Genomic DNA, 19,318 nt, shown 5'->3' with positions numbered 1-19,318 from the left:
TTTTAATTGATAAATTACTTCCTGAAAATAGCATTTTCACATGGATGCGGTGGGCAATCAAAGATAAACACAACGTCACTATTTGAGAAATAGTTATGGAAGCGCATGCTATGTCGCTCGAAACTCCACCATTTTCATTACCTTTTTTCCAGGACATTGATTGTAAATGAAGTCCGAGTGAGCTAATACTTTGCATAGGGTATATTATCGTCCAAATCATCATTACACAGCAAGTTCCGAATGAAAAAAACGACACAATTAAGTCCCAGAGTGTCGATTTTTGAAAAAAAATCAATATGTCATTTGCATTTAGCGTAAAAATAATTGAAAACCCCAATTTCATTTACTCCGCCCCCACCCCCTTGGGTAATTTTTGAGTTTTTAAAAAGCTCAAACTTTGACGGCTGTGCAACACTAGCAAATGAAGTCCGATTGAGTTGAAATTTCGCATAGGATACTTTTTCGTGTGAATCAATAATTTTCATTTATGACATACATTCAATTTTGTTTTATGACAAACAATCTTACTAGAACCCTTTCTGAAGCTGATATATTGATTGGTGATGAGTAGCTGGTCACTTACGGCAACATCTAAACGTGGTGAGCAGGTGCCAGGTGACAATGCCAGGATAGATGGTTAGGAGGGTTTGGGTTTGGTAGGATTGGTAGGAAATCATCAATCTTTGATCTGTTCCTAGCGCCTAGCATCGACCAATAAAAGAGAAACAGTTGTTCGTCAGGACAATGCTAGGTCGAGCACATCGATAGTAGCTCGTCATAAGCTTCCGGAGTTTGGTTGGGTGGTTCTTACGAATTAACCTTATAGTCCGGACCTGGAACCTGGCACCTGTATGAGGCAAATGATTTCGTTGTTCAAAAATTTGCCCTAAGAAAAACTTGTTAGAATCGACATAATTTTGCAGAATGAAAATATAAAAAATATGAGAAGAATTCGAATAGTATTCCTATTAGAAACTATTGAAAAATTATAATGCCATAAATATCTACGCGAGTCAAAAATATCTCCACACGACGGTATGAACTTATTTTTTCCATCCCCAACCTCAACTCATCCTAGTTACCGATATGATTGAACGCAATGTATGTCTGAATTGGCGTCATTTGGGCAGCACATACATTCTTTGTTTGGTGCCGTCGCCCTGGAAGCGCAGCAGGAAGAGAGAAAAAAACTTTTGCATTAAATGTCATATTGACATATCAATATATTGGATTTTCCACGCTGCTCGCAATCGGTCCGTTTGGTGCAATTCCATCGGTTCAGTGCTGCAATTTGGTCGTAATTCAATATTTTATTTTCCGCGGCGGATATCCTTTTTATTGGATTGTAAATTTGCGTGAGTAAATTCCGTGACACTCTGGTCTGATGTCAAACCATTGTGACCGATCCGGAGGAGCGTAAATTAAGCCAAACCAGCCAAAAAAAAAAAAAAGAAGAAAAAACAATCGGAGCTGCCGTTTTTTGCGGTTTCGATTTTTCCACCAAAACGCGAAAGCGAAAACAATAAGTAAGTAAATTGGGGGTGGGAGTGGGTGCATACAGTGGAGCGGACGATGGGGCGTACATTAATCTTTCGTTTTTTGATTTATTTATATTCTCACATTCAACTGCAGATAGGGAAATTAAGATAATTCCGTTGTTGGCACTCCATAAAACGCAGACGGAAAAACATGATGGACCATAGGATAATCTCCAAGTACACCGATGTGCGAGTGAAAATCTCCGGCTGGGATGAGCGTGTCCAACAATTCCCAAAAGATTGTCCCTGCTGTTCGGTTGGGGTGAGTGAATCAGTATTTAACGCGGATGTGCGTGAATGCAATGCGGAAACGAATATAGTGGACTTGTCCACACTGTCAGTTCTCTCATGAATTATTTGATTTTGGGGATTATTTGGGAAGTGTATTACTTTTCAGTTTTTTCACTACTAAAATGTAGTGTACGCTTACACGTGATTTATCGAAACCTATTCTAGAGGGCAACCTATCGTACGTTCGGTTACACGACGAAGCACTTCATCCCGAGAACGACTACCCAATCGATGTACGACAACGTTTGGAGCGAACTTTGTCCCAACGCTCGGATGATCCGCCGAGGAGATCCCCTCGAGTTCGTGGCTTACCGGTCCACTTATCAAACCGATTTCACAAACCCTTTGGATCTGGTATGTTAATCTGGTGAAACGAGAATGCCGCCACCTTCGAAATTAAAGGTAAATCCCGTGTTGCCATAGCGTGACTCCGCTCTGACTTCGATTTAATTTCTACCGATTAAGTGAAAAAGTTGCTTCCCATTTCTAATTCCCGCCAGATTATTGTGATTAATGAGCCTGCCGGCTCCAAGCGTCGGCAAATTATGTGAGCGGTACGTACGTAGTAGCTCCGGAGATCATAATCAGCTCAAAAGCCTACTTGCTGGTCGTCCACTGTGTCGGGTGTCGGCTATAGAGGAGCTCGAGCGAGAGCAGCGCCAAAAACGGAACGCCGGGCAATTTGTGATTGTAAGCTTGTGGTCACCCGAAACCAGTGAGCATCGCGACTAAATCTAGAGATGATGATTATTTACGATGGCAGGACCAAACTGGTGGCTAACGCAACACCGCTCCCGGCGGAGACTGTGGCGAAGAATTTATTGCTGGACTTTACGACCTAAACGCTCCGTGTCAGGTTCCTAAATTTCTAAATAATACCAAATTGAATATACTGATCTCGGCGGTGAATTAATGAGTTTTTCTTGTCTTTCGCGAGATTAGCAGGGATGAACGAAATTGAAACCGCCCGAAAGGCGCTGGTGGAATAATTTTCAATGGTGAATGGACAATTGAATGGAATTGAAAATTTTACTATTAGCAGAAATGCAATTCAGGAACACAAAACCGGTTGATTCCCACACACAATAAAAAATCTACTATATTCCATTAGAGTGCAGAATTTATTGCTTTCAGTGAACAACGACATACTCATTCATTTGGAGTATCATCTAGTAGAAAAATAACCGAACATATTGAGTTATGGGTTTCGTATGACACATTCCAACCCACATTTGGTTTCTTGCCAATATTTTCGCACGTCTCCATTCGAAGCTGTCATCTGTACGCGAGAGGTTTCCATCGAAGAACATACTGTTTTTCGTTCATCACGGAAGCACAACTTTCTTTCAATATTATGAGAGTCCAATCATCTTTTACAGCCATTGTTTTGTTTCGAAGCGTTGCTTAAGTGGACTGGAGAAGCTTGTCTGGAATATCACTTCTATGTGTTTATCCAAATCCCACCCAGACTTCATCGACTTCGAAGAGGAGCTATGAAATGCTGACTTCGGCTAAATTGATTCCGTTTGACGCAAGATCAAAACAGGTGGATAATCGGGATATTGGAGATGAATGGAGATAAAGAAAATTAATAAAGAAAATAAAGAGAACTAATCAAACAAATGGAATCAAACTTAGCATATAGAGATTTTAGGGATCGATAAACCAAATTAGGCATGTGGATTTCTGCATAACTCCAAAACTAATCAAGCAAATAGAGCCAAATTTGGTCAGGTCGCAAAATTGAAAATTTCGAGTTATTGATTACATTTGGTTAAGCATTATGTAAGCTACATACCACATTTATCAGATTTGGAAAATCACTCATACAGCAGTAATAACGGATCGAAATTGTTTTGATTGATCAACGAAAATCCCTCATAGTATGCAGTCAGAGCGGACCATGTACCATTTACCATGGCGAAATGGCTCTATATCATGTGCAGACAGAGTGGACCATGTATCAATCATTTGTACATATATTGAATTTAAACAATATCCAAGCGCCGAATTCAAACCAACAAAACATTTGTGCTTGAACCCGTTAGTGTAAAATGTACACATTCTGAGTATATTAAAAAATAAACTTGGTCCCCCTGACTGAACGGATAAAGGTAATATTATATTATCAGGCACGTAGCGTAACCGGCACGGCACGTTTCATGCAAGACAAATATTATTGCGTGTGTTTCAAATGTGTATGAGCACGCTTCAGACAAATGCATGAAGGAATTCTCGAAAAGAATATTTTGCCGGTGCCGGGCACGAACTACATGGGCGAGTAGCACCATACATACAAACCCAACGTCGAAGTTCGTGGTGTGGGTGCGTTCGTCGCTCTTCGGTACGACATCGGTTCAATCACCAGTAGCATTTCTTCGCTCCGTCTGCGCTGCCGGTCCGTACAGAGAAGTTGCTGTGCCTGATGATATGAATACATCATGTATTTGTCTGCCGGTGTCGGTACGTGCCGTTTACGCTACGTGCCTGATAATATAAAACGGCCTTAAGTGAAAAATGCTGGTCTTCAGTGTGAATGATCGCAAAATGTACTATTTCAGAGTGCGACTTAGGCTGTGGCGATGACAACGAATTCAAATTTGACGATTCTATTGACGAATACTGATGATTGAGAATGGAAAGTTTATGCTTAATCTGTTTGCCGTGCAATCATATTCATGCCAGCAGTAGATGGCAGAGACTATTAAGCTGAACGCAAACAAATGTTTATGCAGTTCAAAACTCACAATCCTTCTCGCTCTAATTTTCATAGCAGAATGGCACACTTTGACTCACAACTGTTAATTGATTGAGAAATATTTCGAAATTGTTCAGTCATAGTGAACCAACTCTTAAAAAATGCTTCATTTGGTTCAGTCAGAATGGACCATGTACGTATAGGCAGCCAAATAACTACATTTTTTGGCATGATACTTGATGTTTTTTACAACTATCATATGTCAAAGTATTGCCAGAGAGTAGCTAACATTTCTGAGAACAATATTGAACGAAAAAATTAAATGCCTTAAAAAATGCAGAACATTAAACTTTATGTTCGTTTTTCTCGAAATCATAAAAATGTCACATGGTCCGGTCTGACTTAACACCGACCATATCGTCTTCTATCTACATAAATAAATAGAAATACCATAGAAATGAAACACAAATTTTTGCATTACTCGAGAATTATTCAAGCAAATGAAACCAAATTCGGCATGTGGAGGTTTTAGGGTACAATAATTGATTCTATGGTGGTTAGACACTCAACCCCCCTCTCTAAGGGGGGCTGCCATACTAATGAAACACAAATTTCTGCATTACTCGAGAATTATACAAGCAAATGGAACCAAATTAGGCATATTGAGGTTTAAGGGTGCAATAAAAGTTTGTATGGTGGTTAGACTCTCCACCCCCCTCTCTAAGGGGGGGGGGGTGGCTACCATACAAATGAAACACAAACTTCTGCATTACTCGAGAATTATTCAAGCAAATGAAACCAAATTAGGCATATTGAGGTTTCAGGGAGCAATAAATGTTTCTATGGTGGTTAGACTCTCCACCCCTCTCTTTAAGGGGGGGCTGCCATACAAATGAAACACAAATTTCTGCATTACTCGAGAATTATACAAGCAAATGGAACCAAATTAGGCATATGGAGGTTTAAGGGTGCAATAAAAGTTTCTATGGTGGTTAGACTCTCCACCTCCCTTTCTAAGGGATGGCTGCAATTCCTTTCTTGAGTGTTGCTATTATCAACACATTCGGTGATCCATTTTTTTATACAGATAGAGGAAGATATAGTAGTGCGTTTAATCAAATTAAAATCCATTTCCACTTTCGAACGAAGATCTACAGGGTTTTCCATTTCGGGCTTCCGAAAGTATACACCCCTGCGCTGACAACCGTTTGACATAGCTGTCAACCAAAGCGTCATATCGTTAGTTGAATGTCTGCCATTTTACAATATGGATCGTTTTAGCATCGCACAACGTGTTAATTTTGTTAAATTATACTATAAAAATGATGAAACCGGCAAATGTTTTTCGAGCATTACGGACGGATTTTGGTCGTCATGGACGGCCTACAGAGCACACAATCGCTAATGTAGTGCGTAAATTCGAACAAACTGGATCCGTAGCGGATATTGTGAAACCTGTGCATCATCGTAATGTGCGTTCGGCCGAAAATATTGCTGCTGTTGCTGCCAGTGTGGAGGATGACCCGAATGTTTCGATTCCACGGCGTGCTCAGCAATTGGGCTTGTCAAACACATCATTGTGGCGAATTTTGCATTTGGACTTGCACCTACATCCATATAAAGTCCAACTGGTACAAAAATTAGAGCGTGGTGACCATGGAATGCGTCGGGCATACGTCGATTGGGTGAACGAACAACAGCAGCAAAATGCTGAATTCTCGCATCAAATTTTCTTCAGCGATGAGGCACATTTCGAGCTCGGTGGCTATGTGAACACCCAAAATTTCCGTATATGGGGCTCAGAAAATCCACACGTGATTGTTGAGAGGCCATTGCATCCGCCAAAAGTCACTGTTTGGTGCGCATTATGGTCTGGTGGTGTCATCGGGCCGTATTTCTTTGAAAATGAGGACGGCGAGACGGTAACTGTGAATGGTGAGCGCTATGGCCGCATGTTAACCAATTTTTTTTTTGGCCACAAATTGAAGATATGGATACGGATGACATGTGGTTTCAGCAGGACGGCCCCACGTGAAACACAACACGACCGAACATGGCCATATTGCGAACGAAATTTGAGGGACGCATAATTTCGCGTTTTGGTGATGCCAATTGGCCGTCCAGATCATGCGATTTGAACCCGCTGGACTTTTTTTTTTGTAGGGTTATGCGAAAGACCGTGTCTATGCCAACTCTCCGCAAACTCTTGAACCACATTCGTGAAGTTAAGACCGAGATACCGCCCCATATGTGCCGAAAAGTCATCGAAAATTACCTGTTCCGGATCAAGGTGTGCGAAGAAGCCGTAGGTGGACACTTGAATGATGTTGTATTTCACACATAATGGCATAAACCAAACTTTAATTTGAAATAAAAGTTTCATCGAAATTCGAATTCTAAGTGTGTTTTATTTCAATTTACTTTCGAAATTTAAAGTTGGAAAACCCTGTATTTCATTACCGCAAACATGAAATGGACTAACAACGCTCGTCAATATGTAATTGTAGAACACATGCGAATTGAATTTTTCGAATTTTTCCATTTTCCTTCAGAGTTTTCCGAAAATTTTCAATTGTCATGTTTCGTTGGAATATGTGTATTATTTTTATGGAACCCCCTCTTTATTCCAGAGAAGAGAGGGGTATCATACCATCATAGAAACATTTCTCGTACCCAAAAACCCTCACATCCCAAATTTGGCTCCATTTGCTTGATCAGTTCTCGAGTTATTCAACGCAACCCATGAAGAAGGGGAGAAATGTCAAACCACTTAAGAAACGTTTCTTGTCTCCTAAAACCTCCACATGCCAAATTTAGTTCTGTTTGCTTGATTAGTTCCCGAGTTATGCAGACATTTATGCTTCATTTGTATGGTAGTCCTCCATAAAGAGGAAGGTGGAGTGTCGAACTACCATAGAAACGTCTATCGACCCCTAAAACCTCTATACTCTAAGTTTGATTCTATTTGTTCGATTGATTCTCGAGTTGTTCAGCAAACGGCCAAACCTCCCCCCCCCCCTCTTTAGAGAGTGGAAAGGAGTGTCAAACCACCATAAAAACATTTATTGCTCCCTGAAACCTCCATATGCAAAATTTGGTTCCATTTGCTTGAATAGTTCTCGAGTAATTCAGAAATTTGTGTTTCATTTGTATGGCAGCAACAACCCCCCCCCCCTTAGAGAGGTGGATGGAGAGTCGCACCATCATAGAAATATTTATGGCACCCTAAAACCTCAATATGCCAAATTTGGTTTCATTTAATTGATTAATTCTCGAGTAATGCAGGAATTTGTGTTTCATTTGTACGGCAGCCATCCCTTAGAGAGGGAGGTGGAGAGTCTAACCACCATAGAAACTTTTATTGCACCCTTAAACCTCCATATGCCTAATTTGGTTCCATTTGCTTGTATAATTCTCGAGTAATGCAGAAATTTGTGTTTCATTTGTATGGCAGCCCCCCCTTAAAGAGAGGGGTGGAGTTTATAGTATAATTTAACAAAATTAACACGTTGTGCGATGCTAAAACGATCCATATTGTAAAGTGGCAGACATTCAACTAACGATATGACGCTTTGGTTGACAGCTATGTCAAACGGTTGTCAGCGCAGGGGTGTATACTTTCGGAAGCCCGAAATGGAAAACCCTGTAGATCTTCGTTCGAAAGTGGAAATGGATTTTAATTTGATTAAACGCACTACTATATCTTCCTCTATCTGTATAAAAAAATGGATCACCGAATGTGTTGATAATAGCAACACTCAAGAAAGGAATTGCCCTATTTAGGACTGTCTTTATTCTATCCTATTTTCTGTATCAAATATTTATTCCATGTAACGGAGAAACATGTTATTTGCAAGTGGATGAAAAATCTTCCACGAGAATTGTGTCTGAAAATAATTTGATATTATAATGTCGAGTTTTGGTAGAAGTACTGGAATTTTAAAGTAAAAAATAATTTTAAAGGGTAGATTAGAAGATCAATCAATGAACAATTCTGCGATTGGACCCATGAACGTGCGCTTAGTGAGAAAACGTGGATGTGATAACGAAAAATAAATTTTGGGCGAGACGAAGTTTGCCAGGTCAGCTAGTGATTTATTAAAGTCAAACCAATTTTTTATTAGGATAAAGCTCGGACATGGTCCACGCAAACCCACCGTTACTGCTGAATGGCAATCATCGAGAAAAAACTTCCGACCGTGAGATAATCCTATGTGTCGTCAAAGTACTTTTTTCAATTGGTTTTTTTTATCCGTGTCTGCGCTCTCCGCAAGCCGTTCCCGCGAATTATCTTAATTGCAGCAGTGTGGTGAATTGAATTATTCTGTCACGAGAAAAGCAGAACCAAGAAATACCCGGCAAGGCCAGGATTATTGTGGAAAACTTTTGGATTTTCCATCATCAACATTGGCTTTTGTTCCTTATGTGTGAGGAAGCGGATAAATGCAACGAAAAAAATAATTTCGAGAGAAGCGAAAGTGTAACAAGTTTTGCGAAGGCGTCTGAAAAAATTGAAACGCAGAAGCGAAATTAGGTAGCGAATGAAATGTGACATCTCCCGCGGCCAGAATGTGCTGAGTCCGCTCCCTTTTGCATATGCGGTAAGTCAAAATCATAACTAGCAAGATGTTGTCCCGTCTTGGTTCAGTGATTTTGAGAAGGAGAAATATTTTCTCAGCTGTTTTGCTAAGCCGTATCGAAACTGCGTCAGGAGATGATTACCGACATAATTTCTTTTGATGGTTCTGCCAGGCGTAATCCCATCGTCCTATCCCCTCCAGGAGCTCCATTTCGAGACAATTTTGCCGTCGTGGATGGCTGATTAGTGGACGCAATAAGTTGGACAAAATTTGTGTTGACACTGCTCTCCTCAATGAAACCATAATCGATGTTGACAACAGAGTGAGATCCGGGATTTTGGATGTATTATCCGAGAAAGACGAAATTATCCAGCCCATAATTAGTTCCATCACACAGAGAGGCCGGACTGGATATTCCTGGTAATTCCTTCCAAATGAAGATATTTGCGAGCGTTTCTAAGTATTGGATCCTATTCTAGAATTAAGAAGATATTCTTTTTCTACGATTTACCAAATGTTTCATATTAATTTAGTAATGGAACGTAATAACACCAAAGTAATCTCAATGCTTTCATGAAAAGGATTCTGTGCTGGTTTATTTTTAGCATGTTTGCATACACGTACTTGTTTGGACGGAGAGATCGCATTTGATCATTAATGTATGTATATATGTATCTTTTGATGTGGTCGCCATCCAATTCGCTCCGTTTCTGTTGACGAGGGGAGCAGATTTTTTTTCCTCTATCGTGTACGTCTCACTGTCGTATGCTGGAGAGTTATGGAAAGGCGAACTGATTCGCTGAAAAAGCCTCTAACCTGAAAAAAACCGCAATTCAATTTCGTCGCATTCTGATCGGAAGATATGAATGTTGGGGTTATTCAGTTTGTACGGTGGATTGGAACAGCAGCAGCAGCAGTTTACTAAATTACTTTTCGACGAATCCTTCGCATTGATGTACGGATTTATTGCGGAATGTAGTTTGTTCCTCTGTTCAAGTAAAGCGTATTTCATAGAATGCAAACAGCAGTATTTGAAGATACGCAATTTATTCATCGATTAGCCTAAATACGAAACAACACAGTGCGAAGCTAAACGACACAATGTCGTTAGCATTATTTGTCACAAAATTGTAAAGAAAACAATAACTCAATCTACGTTGGTTTGCTTTTTTCCCGCCCGCCATGCTTTATCATAAATTTCCATACAGTAACCTCCTTTTAAAACACACCAGAAACCAATTTGCATCAATCAAAACACCCCAAACCAACTTCCTCTCGGCCAACCGCACGAAAACACAGCTTTAAATTCATTCCGCCCGCGCCAACAACAAATCATTCTGCCACCCACGGTGGTGGCATTGAGTCCATTTGATAAATCTTCCCGAAACTCTCACGAGCATATTTGTTATGTTTTTCCCGATTGTGAGGGCCCGCAAACGGCAATCAGAAGATTTGCAGATCACTGTTGGCACTCAGTCGAAAAGTTTTTCCGATTGTTCTCGCTGCTGTTTCGAGCGAATGCCAGCCTGCCTGCCTGCCTGCCGGTCGACACCGAACAAGTGCCTCCATCCGGTCGGATGATGGTAGGGAACGATACGTGCAACTAGGGGTGCCTCAAAGAGCTTTGGCGAGATGCGATTGATTGGTATACAGTACGATTTAGCGCACCAATTTCATACATTTTTCTTCGACAAAAATAACCAGAAGTTGATGACAGTGGCGTCTGTTCAAACTGTTCATAGGGCATGTAGACAATCTCAGAAAAAAATTCAAAAATTTTTGACGTAGGACTACGTCTTTGATTTCTATATAGGAGGGTCACTCTACGTAAAATGTAACGTTTATTTGGAGTTTTCAAATGCATATTACGCAGAATCGTTTATACGATATATGTTATAATATATACCATTAGACGGCATTTATCCAGCTTTTTTTTTGCCTGAGACATCAACAGTGGAAATAATAAAACAAGTGAGCAACTTAACAAATAAAAGAGTTTTGCGAGCGGATGCGAAGGTAAATAATGTATTATGCATTCTTTCTTCCAACTTCGTTCCCATGAATGTTGTATGTGACACAAAATTGCGTGCAATAATTCACTCTATCTAAAGCCTCCCATACACGCACAATACTATTGTACGAATTTATTGACATTATTATTGAAGGTTGTCCACAGACGTACAATATTATGGCGTCACAGTCATATTTGTGCAATGAAATTAAATCATTTGTGGATAATATTGAAGTCGGTCCTGAATATTGTGCAAGGCTGGATACTGACGATCAATATTTCATCGTAAGTGTTCGTTGGATTAGTCTCAATAAACTGGATAATAAAACCCTTGTCGGCGTTTTTGATTGCCATCGCGACACACGCGTCCTCTAAAAACAGTCTGTGAAATTTTTTAGGATAACGCTCACTTTACACCCGAGACGATGTAAATGTAAACATGTGCTTTGACATTAACTGACACCATATTGCACAACGTCACACAATAAATGTCTATTTTTTATATCATACAATATATTGTACAACATTTCAATATGATCGATTTTCTTCGTCAACTTTTTCTTTAATTAATGACTCAACTGCAAACGCGATCCAATTTGAGTTTGCTATAGAATCCGATAGAAGAGGTTCTGACCTACCTTTCACATTGTAAAATACAGCTGGGAATGAGTTTGCAGCTGAGTTATGATCAAAAGAGAGACTCGATGTAGAGAAATCGATCAAATCACTTACACCCCTTTCATTCTAAGCCCCTCATTTCACAACCACCTATGTTTGCAATATTGTAGATGTATGGGCCGCTTAACAAATTAGCAAGCTGTTAAAGTAATCAGATACAAGATTTCATGCATCACTCAAACTTCATGCAAGATTTCATCAAAGCAACGATGCAAAAGCCCACCCTGATCACGAGCGGGCTTTTGCACACGCGTATTGTGTTTTGTTCAGAATATACTTCTAGGTGCCTTGATCGTCATTACATCGCACTTGAGTGAAAACGACAGAAAACTGTTTTTCTAAAAATTTTGACCTGGTCCTCCATTTTGTTGGTAGGTTCGTGGGTTCGATTCATTATACCCAAAATATATTGTTTGGGGCCTCTACTTCCTCAATATAACAGGTTAAGCTCAAAGTATCACGCTTTAAAGTTGATGGACTTAGGGTGTTTCTCAAACAAACGAGAAATCAGTGGTGTATTTAGCGGTTTTGAAGTGATTCAATTCAATTTTAGGTACTTCTAATGTTCATAATGTTCATACCAAGTAAGGTTTTTTTTATAACTTTTATCTGCATTGTTCTTGATGCATAAGGAATACAAAAAATACGTTGTGGAGGAAGACACAGGATATTTTACATCACGAGAATGACCGTTTATGAAAAAATCGTTTCTCGACTTTCGGTCAAAACCTTCAACAAACCTAGGAACTTGTTCCATCAGAACAGAGCCGCTGCGCACGAGAGCAAATACGAATGGCAACTAAAAGTATCGAAGGTGTCCTATTCACTGGCACAGGAAATGAACAAGTTCTAAGTATCGCGCAACGAAAACAAACAACTCACACAAAGCCAAACCCTGATGGCTAGAAGCGACCTATAATCATTCTCACTCTTCTCTTTTTCCGCCTGCTTTGCCATGGCTCTGATGATCGTGTTAATTGCAATGCCAGATGCACTTCATGTGAAATATTCGCTAGCCTTCACAGCTCGAGGGGAAACATAGAACACAAAACAGCAGAATAAGCGATCTTTGTTGTTTCGGTCACAAATAGATTCTGAGAATTTTCCTCAGATGAGATGCTATACTTATACTAGTGTCAGTTTACTTACTATGCAAGGGTGGATTTTTCCTCGCAAATATTCTCTTTTCGTTATCCCGCTCCATTGTTTCTATTCTGGCGGCTGCATAAGTTGCCCGCTATTGACAGCTCTGTTCGGGAAAGCACACAAATGGACAGAACAAATGTATGGGGAAAAGGGAATGCTTCCAATTTTCACCAATACAAACCATTGTAATGTATGACATATCAAACAAATTTTAGAAAATTTCCGATTCGATTGGTACGCAAATCGTTAAAATCCGTTCGCAGGAACAATAGTAACTTAACTAACGTTAACTTTTTTTCATGAAAACGTTTTCTGATTTGACACCCTTAATGTAAGACGTAGCCCTACGTCAAAAAGAATTTTTTGGTTCTCAAATGGGGGTCAACACTAGGGTAGGAGCCTACCTGTTGGTCTCAAATGTTCCTATCTCACGCCTCCACGAAGATCATATGACCACATTTTTAGATCGGGCGTGAACTGGAAACACACACCTGGTCTTGGCTCCGAGAACGGGTGTCGAAAGTGGCTAAGTGAGGGGGTGCGAGCGAGTCAGAGCGCTATATCTCTCTCCCGGGGAAGACCTCTCGGGTCACTGGAGGTTTAGGGGTGCGTCTGTTCCCTATGTTAGGGGCGGCGCCCCGAAAAGGTTCCTCTGGCAAGGTGGGACTCTAATATACCTTGCCAAACCCGCTGTCTCCCGGGCAAAGGAGATACATCCAGAAAATGGAGCTACGTTCACGAAAAACACTTAGAATGCGATCGCCCGAGGAGGGTCCCCGAACTGGAGCTGGTCCTGGAACGGGCGTAAGAGCGAGCGGCCAGCGGCTGGAGGGCGAGGTGCAAGAGCGGGCCACCAGCCGGGTTCAACCCGAAGAGCTACCGCCACACGGAAACAGCAGCCATCGACATCACCCAAGAAACGCTGCGCCTACGAGGCGTGTTGTGACTGCCAGACGACAGTCGTCCACACTCGTGGGTACCACTAGGCGACGGATCATGTGGACACACGAAATGAACGAATTCGTGATCCGCGCCTATTACATCTGTACTGCTTTGGAGACTCATTAGCGGTCGCCCTCGAATACTAACAATGTTCGAGGAAGCATATCCAGAGTTCGTCGGGAGGCTTGATCAGAACGCGATAAACGCGAGGCGTAGAGCGATAGTACGAAACATCATGCTCTCCCAAACGCAAATCGACGAGATCAAGCAGCAGATGCAGAGAGAAATAAGCTCCAGGAACAACAGAGCAAGCGATGTGTCGAGGCGAAGTTCAGTACGGCTGAGCAATTCATTCGCGAGTGGAGCACGCGAATCAGCACCAGTGGAGGCCACAGTACAACAACCCCCTGAGCCGGAAGACCCACAGCCAGATGAACAACTACTACGCGATCTGGTCTTCCACTACGACGAGACGATCTCACAGTTCCGCGACACAGACCCATTGTCGTGCCCCAGGATCCCGAAGTTGCAGCATTCCCGCAGGCTGACAAGTGCAGTGAAGCTCATGAACGAGCACGTTCTCCGCTGCACTTGGTTGATGCTGAGAACATGGAGGAGCTGCAACTGAAAGTTTACTGTGCTGCTGTGGCGACCTCCAAAAGTTTAGGATACCGTATTAGGCCAAGAGGCGGACTGCTCCAACATCTCCGTGAAAGGCGTGAGCCTCCATGGCGAAGGAGATTGGAGCAACGGATCCTAAACAAGCGCGCCGCAATTGGAAGACTGATGGCGTACAAAAGAGGCAGCAGATTGGCCAAAATCTGTCGCCAAGTTGCTGTGATCGTGCGGCCTACTGAACTTCGCCAGCTGGGAGCTCACCAGCTGACGGAAAAACTCGACACACTGGTACAGCAATTGAGCGTCCTAACTAAACGGCTGAAACGTTACTCTGACTCTGCAAAGCGCCAACAAAAAAATGGGATGTTCAGAGATTACGAAAAGGCGTTCTACGACCACATCAGCGACGAGAAGCCCGATTACCGCGAAGGGTTGCCTGATATTAGCGATGTGACGAACTTCTTCGATGGAATACCTAGAAAAAACCTGAAAGGACTAACTTTACTTTTTTTTATCCCTTTTGTTTATTTTAGGCTTATTTGCATTTTAGCTGTAACAGAGCCGAATTTCAATCGTGTACATGTCACATGTTTATCATATCTATAATTAGCACATTACACAGTTGCCATGTTTTCGGCGTTAGAGTATTCCCTTCTATACCATTGCATATGGTACAGATTTACACAGTTGCCATATAGGCGTAAGAGTTTTCGTTCTGTTCTTCCATTATCCAGTTAGACCGGACAGCGGAGACAGTTGATTGATCATTGTTGAGTTATTTATAGAACAGCAGCCCGATGTTTCTTGCAGAGCAGAGCAGTTGTATGGATGTATCGATCTTATTTCGACCGTGGATCGATCTCTATCGCTGATGATTGTTGCGTGGAAGTAGTTATTCTGTAACAACACAAAGATGGTCAATGAGGGCCCTGAGTTTTGAACTCACGATCGATCGCTTACTAAGCGAACGCGCAACCAATGTGGCTACGGAGACCCCCCATCTTTACTTATTAGAACGAAAACATAACACACATAATACTTACCTCTTACAAAACACAACACAACAGCACAACAAAACAACATCTGAACAATCACAACAATCACAAATAACAACAAGAGAATTGTCAAGAGGGAACGCATGGAAACGAAACCGCTATACAAAGCGTATTGTTTATAGCGAACATTCGAGAAGGAACCCGACCAAAGAATGAATCGCAATTATAGGCTATTCAGATGACTATGGGACCAATCATATAAATAGGACACGAAATGTTAAGAACCGAGTCAGTCGTAATAAAACCATCGATCAGTATAGATCAAACCTGCTTTGTCTATATTCGATCTCATCTATAATCAACTCTTCGGAACTCCGTTCAGATACCTCTCTGGGCGGAGACACTTTTGGCGCTGCAGACAGGATATCTACTCTCATCTCATCACTCGGGAACTCTGCTCAGATACCTCTCTGGGCGGAGACAGAGCCATTGTCAAATCTGGCCAGAAAAGACAAGGCAAGTAATGGTGATCAATTCTATAAGCATTCGTCCAAATAAACTTCAGAATTTATGGTCTCTTTTGTGAGAAAAATAGAAGATCGCAAGCCACATGTGCAAATGGCTTATCAAATTAGCACCTTTTGCCCAGAACAGTCGTATCCGTAGTCGGTACACTCTTTCCAGTTGATTTAGTGTGAAACTGAGGCTCTGACAGCGTTCCAGTTTCATTTTTGACATATGTCTCGTAGTCTAAAATCGTGCTCTGTTGTCGTGGTATATGAATAGCCCCTAATGTGTTTCAGAGCTTGTTATTGATTTGCTACTTTTGCAATTTAAAGAAATTATAAGAGGAAAAGCAACAATGTACAAACGAGCCTTGAGAAATGGGCAAATGAATAATACCATGTTACTAATATTGTCCTGTACATATTTAATAGCCTAGAACTTATAAAAGAAAAATATATTGGTGGACGACTTTTACGGAGACTCACTGTATTTTAAATGGTTAAATAATTCGTCACGGAAAATCTTATTTTTTTATCAATCTATTTACCCCTTATATCAAATTTAAACCAGCTGATATCATGGGAAAATATTAATAAAAGGCATCAATCATGTTTGGTGAGCACATTTTAGAGAATTACTGTTGATCACCCCTAATTGTGTAGCGCTCAAAAAGTTCTGAATGACAATAGAATGTTAAAGTTTTCTGTGACTCACAAACAGCTTTTTTTTTAATATGCTCGTCTACCAGAACAAGTTGTTGATTTTAGATTGCTAATATTCCACCATAGTGGAAAGGAATTTGTTTCGTTCGTATCAGTTGGATCGTTTTATTTTTTAAATGTGAAATGGGGAATTACTGGGTAATTCGTAGTTATTGGTTGGTTGCATGAATGTCATGAAAAAATGAACTTTATATGCTGCTTGAAAACAGTGTTTATTGATGAGTTCGCCTTTTTGATTGAAACTTTAACCCCGTCTTGATAAACAAAATGGTCGGTCCAATGATCTTTCTGCAGGAAGATGGCCACATAGACAAACAATTACCCGCTCTAGAATCGTACAGAATAATCGACCGCAGATGAATATCAGATATCAACTATCACGAAGCTGTCGTTAAGCATTTTATGTCCCACTAAGCCATAAGGATTGTAATCTTCCGAATGAAAAACTATTCCTCTGCTCTGCCGCAAAGTTGCAATGAGCAACGTTTTAAAGCGTTCTACGTGTCCCTTGCTCCTGGCTCTCTGCGGTAAGCCAACTTTAGCAACCAGCAAAGATGCGAGCATAAGAAGACTCCAAGCTCACATTTTCCTTCCTCGAATTGTATCCCATTAAGCAGATAATATCGCTTCATTTATCAATATTATTACTTTTGTCTAATACCGCACACCGACGGAACCGACGACGGAGTCGTTTCTTCATCTTCATGCGATCTATAGCTACATATACATAGTGCACAGCTTCAACAGATCTTCGCTGAGTTCCAGATGAGAGGCTGGGGAAAAAAGAAGGTGTGGTGGGTGTGTGTAATTGTTCGCTACTTGTGTGATCAAGAGGATAATTGCAGAAGCTTTGCGTATTTTGAGGCGAACCCAAGTGTCGGGGGATAGTTTGCAGAATTTTCCTCTTTCCATGCATGCATTAAACATTGACAATGGGTGCATATATGAAATATACAGAAAGAAAATAGTATCAGCGAAGCATCATGGTTCGAACACGCTCCAACACACCACCACCAAAGACAGGATACACTCTAATGAAGAGAGCGTAATCTTAATCTAAATCTAAATAGTGGCACCGCCATAGTGGCAGCTGTGCTGGGCGGCGCTTCTGGATTACGGTCTTCTGCCAAGGATACGGTGTTAAGGCGATGCAACTCCTCCATCAGCTCCATCTGGGTCTGCTGGGATGTTCGCTTGAAGCTCATCCAAACGGTGGGGTTATTCATGCATACATGCATGTATATGCAGCATGTGATGTACGTGGCAATTTTGTCAGCTTCATTTCCACACGCTTGACACCAACAAGTTTCATTGCTTAATCTTCGCGATCGCATCTTGCAGAAGGGCGAATTGGATGCTTTTTCTTTGCCCGTCAGGGTTGTATTTGGAATTGTGGGATCTAACTGAAAAAAAGTATTATGTAGAACGAGCATGATAGATTTTTATTGTACTTCTGTTCTTTTAAAAATGGTGTCATTTTCTACCGATTTCGTTTGGGAAATTATAGGGATGACTGCGGCCGGATTGATACCAAGTCAACAGGGAATGCCAGGTTGTTGCCACGGTCACAAATATCTGCCATTGTTTTCCTATTCAGGCTCTCTTGAACAATTCGGAAGAATAGAGAGTTGTCAAAAGATTCAAGGATCAGTTGAATTTAGATTTAGAAGCAAACCTGTAGCAGCCTCTCAACAAAAAATGGTACAAGTAATTATACTAGAGGGCCTGGGTAAGGGAGTAAAAAGTGCCCCCAAACCAAATCACTAGCTGTATGGCAAATATTGTATAGGATATTAAATGAAAAATTTGAAAAAAATACTGAATGTCTATTTTACTACAGTGTATCATGAAAAATTATCAAAAAAAAATCATCAAAAAATTAAGTACTAAAAATTTTGAAATTTTGAAAAAAAATGTTTTTGGATTTAGAGATTCAGTACTACTTTAATTCATATTTAAATGTGTTCCTACGGCTTTTCTAGATATGTGTGATTTTTTTCAGATTTTTTTTTTAAGTGTTGCGCGATACAAAACATTTCTTTTATATTTCCGAAGAGTCTGGTTGGATAAGGGAGTAAAAAGTCCCCCAAACCAAATCACCCGTATGGAAAATATTGTATAGGGTACTAAATAAAACATTTTGGCAGTAGTACAAGATATTTGAGTCTTTATATGGTAACCATAGGATCTATGGTGAAAAATGCACCTTTTCGTTTATTTCATGCCATTCTCAATAGCTTTGAGACAAAAATATGAAAAAAATACTGAAAGTACATCTTACTAAAATGTATCATCAATTTTTTCATAAAAAAACCAAGTACTTAAAAATTTTTTTAAATAAATTTTGATTTTTATTTTAAATTAAATAATTTTTTTATTTTGAGATTCAGTACACCCATACCTCGCTATACGGTCGCTTTTTATGCGGCATTTCTCTGTAACGGCCCTCTTTAATTCTGGCACGTTTTCGATTTACGGCCTAAAATGTTTCGTTATAACGGCAAAAAAAAACTGAGGATGGGTTCAAAAAATAACTTTTGTACAGAAGTGAAAAAATATTTGCAAGACAATTACTTAAGCAACATACAAATC

The 19,318-nt window shown here is 40.5% G+C and overlaps 1 long non-coding RNA gene across 1 annotated transcript; it reads left to right on the top strand.

Annotated features, from left to right (window-relative positions):
- The first annotated feature begins 1,162 nt into the window (after positions 1–1,162).
- On the top strand, positions 1,163–3,204 carry LOC129779160 (uncharacterized). The gene is made up of 4 exons (XR_008743580.1): positions 1,163–1,526; positions 1,633–1,800; positions 1,995–2,231; positions 2,330–3,204. It is a non-coding gene; the product is annotated as an uncharacterized LOC129779160 (long non-coding RNA).
- The last annotated feature ends 16,114 nt before the right edge of the window (positions 3,205–19,318 follow it).

The sequence above is a fragment of the Toxorhynchites rutilus genome, chromosome 3 (assembly GCF_029784135.1).
Source record: "Toxorhynchites rutilus septentrionalis strain SRP chromosome 3, ASM2978413v1, whole genome shotgun sequence".
In the NCBI taxonomy this organism is placed as follows: Eukaryota; Metazoa; Arthropoda; class Insecta; order Diptera; family Culicidae; genus Toxorhynchites; species Toxorhynchites rutilus.
Note: the sequence above shows the minus strand (reverse complement) of the source record. Positions and strands in the feature narration are given on the sequence as shown.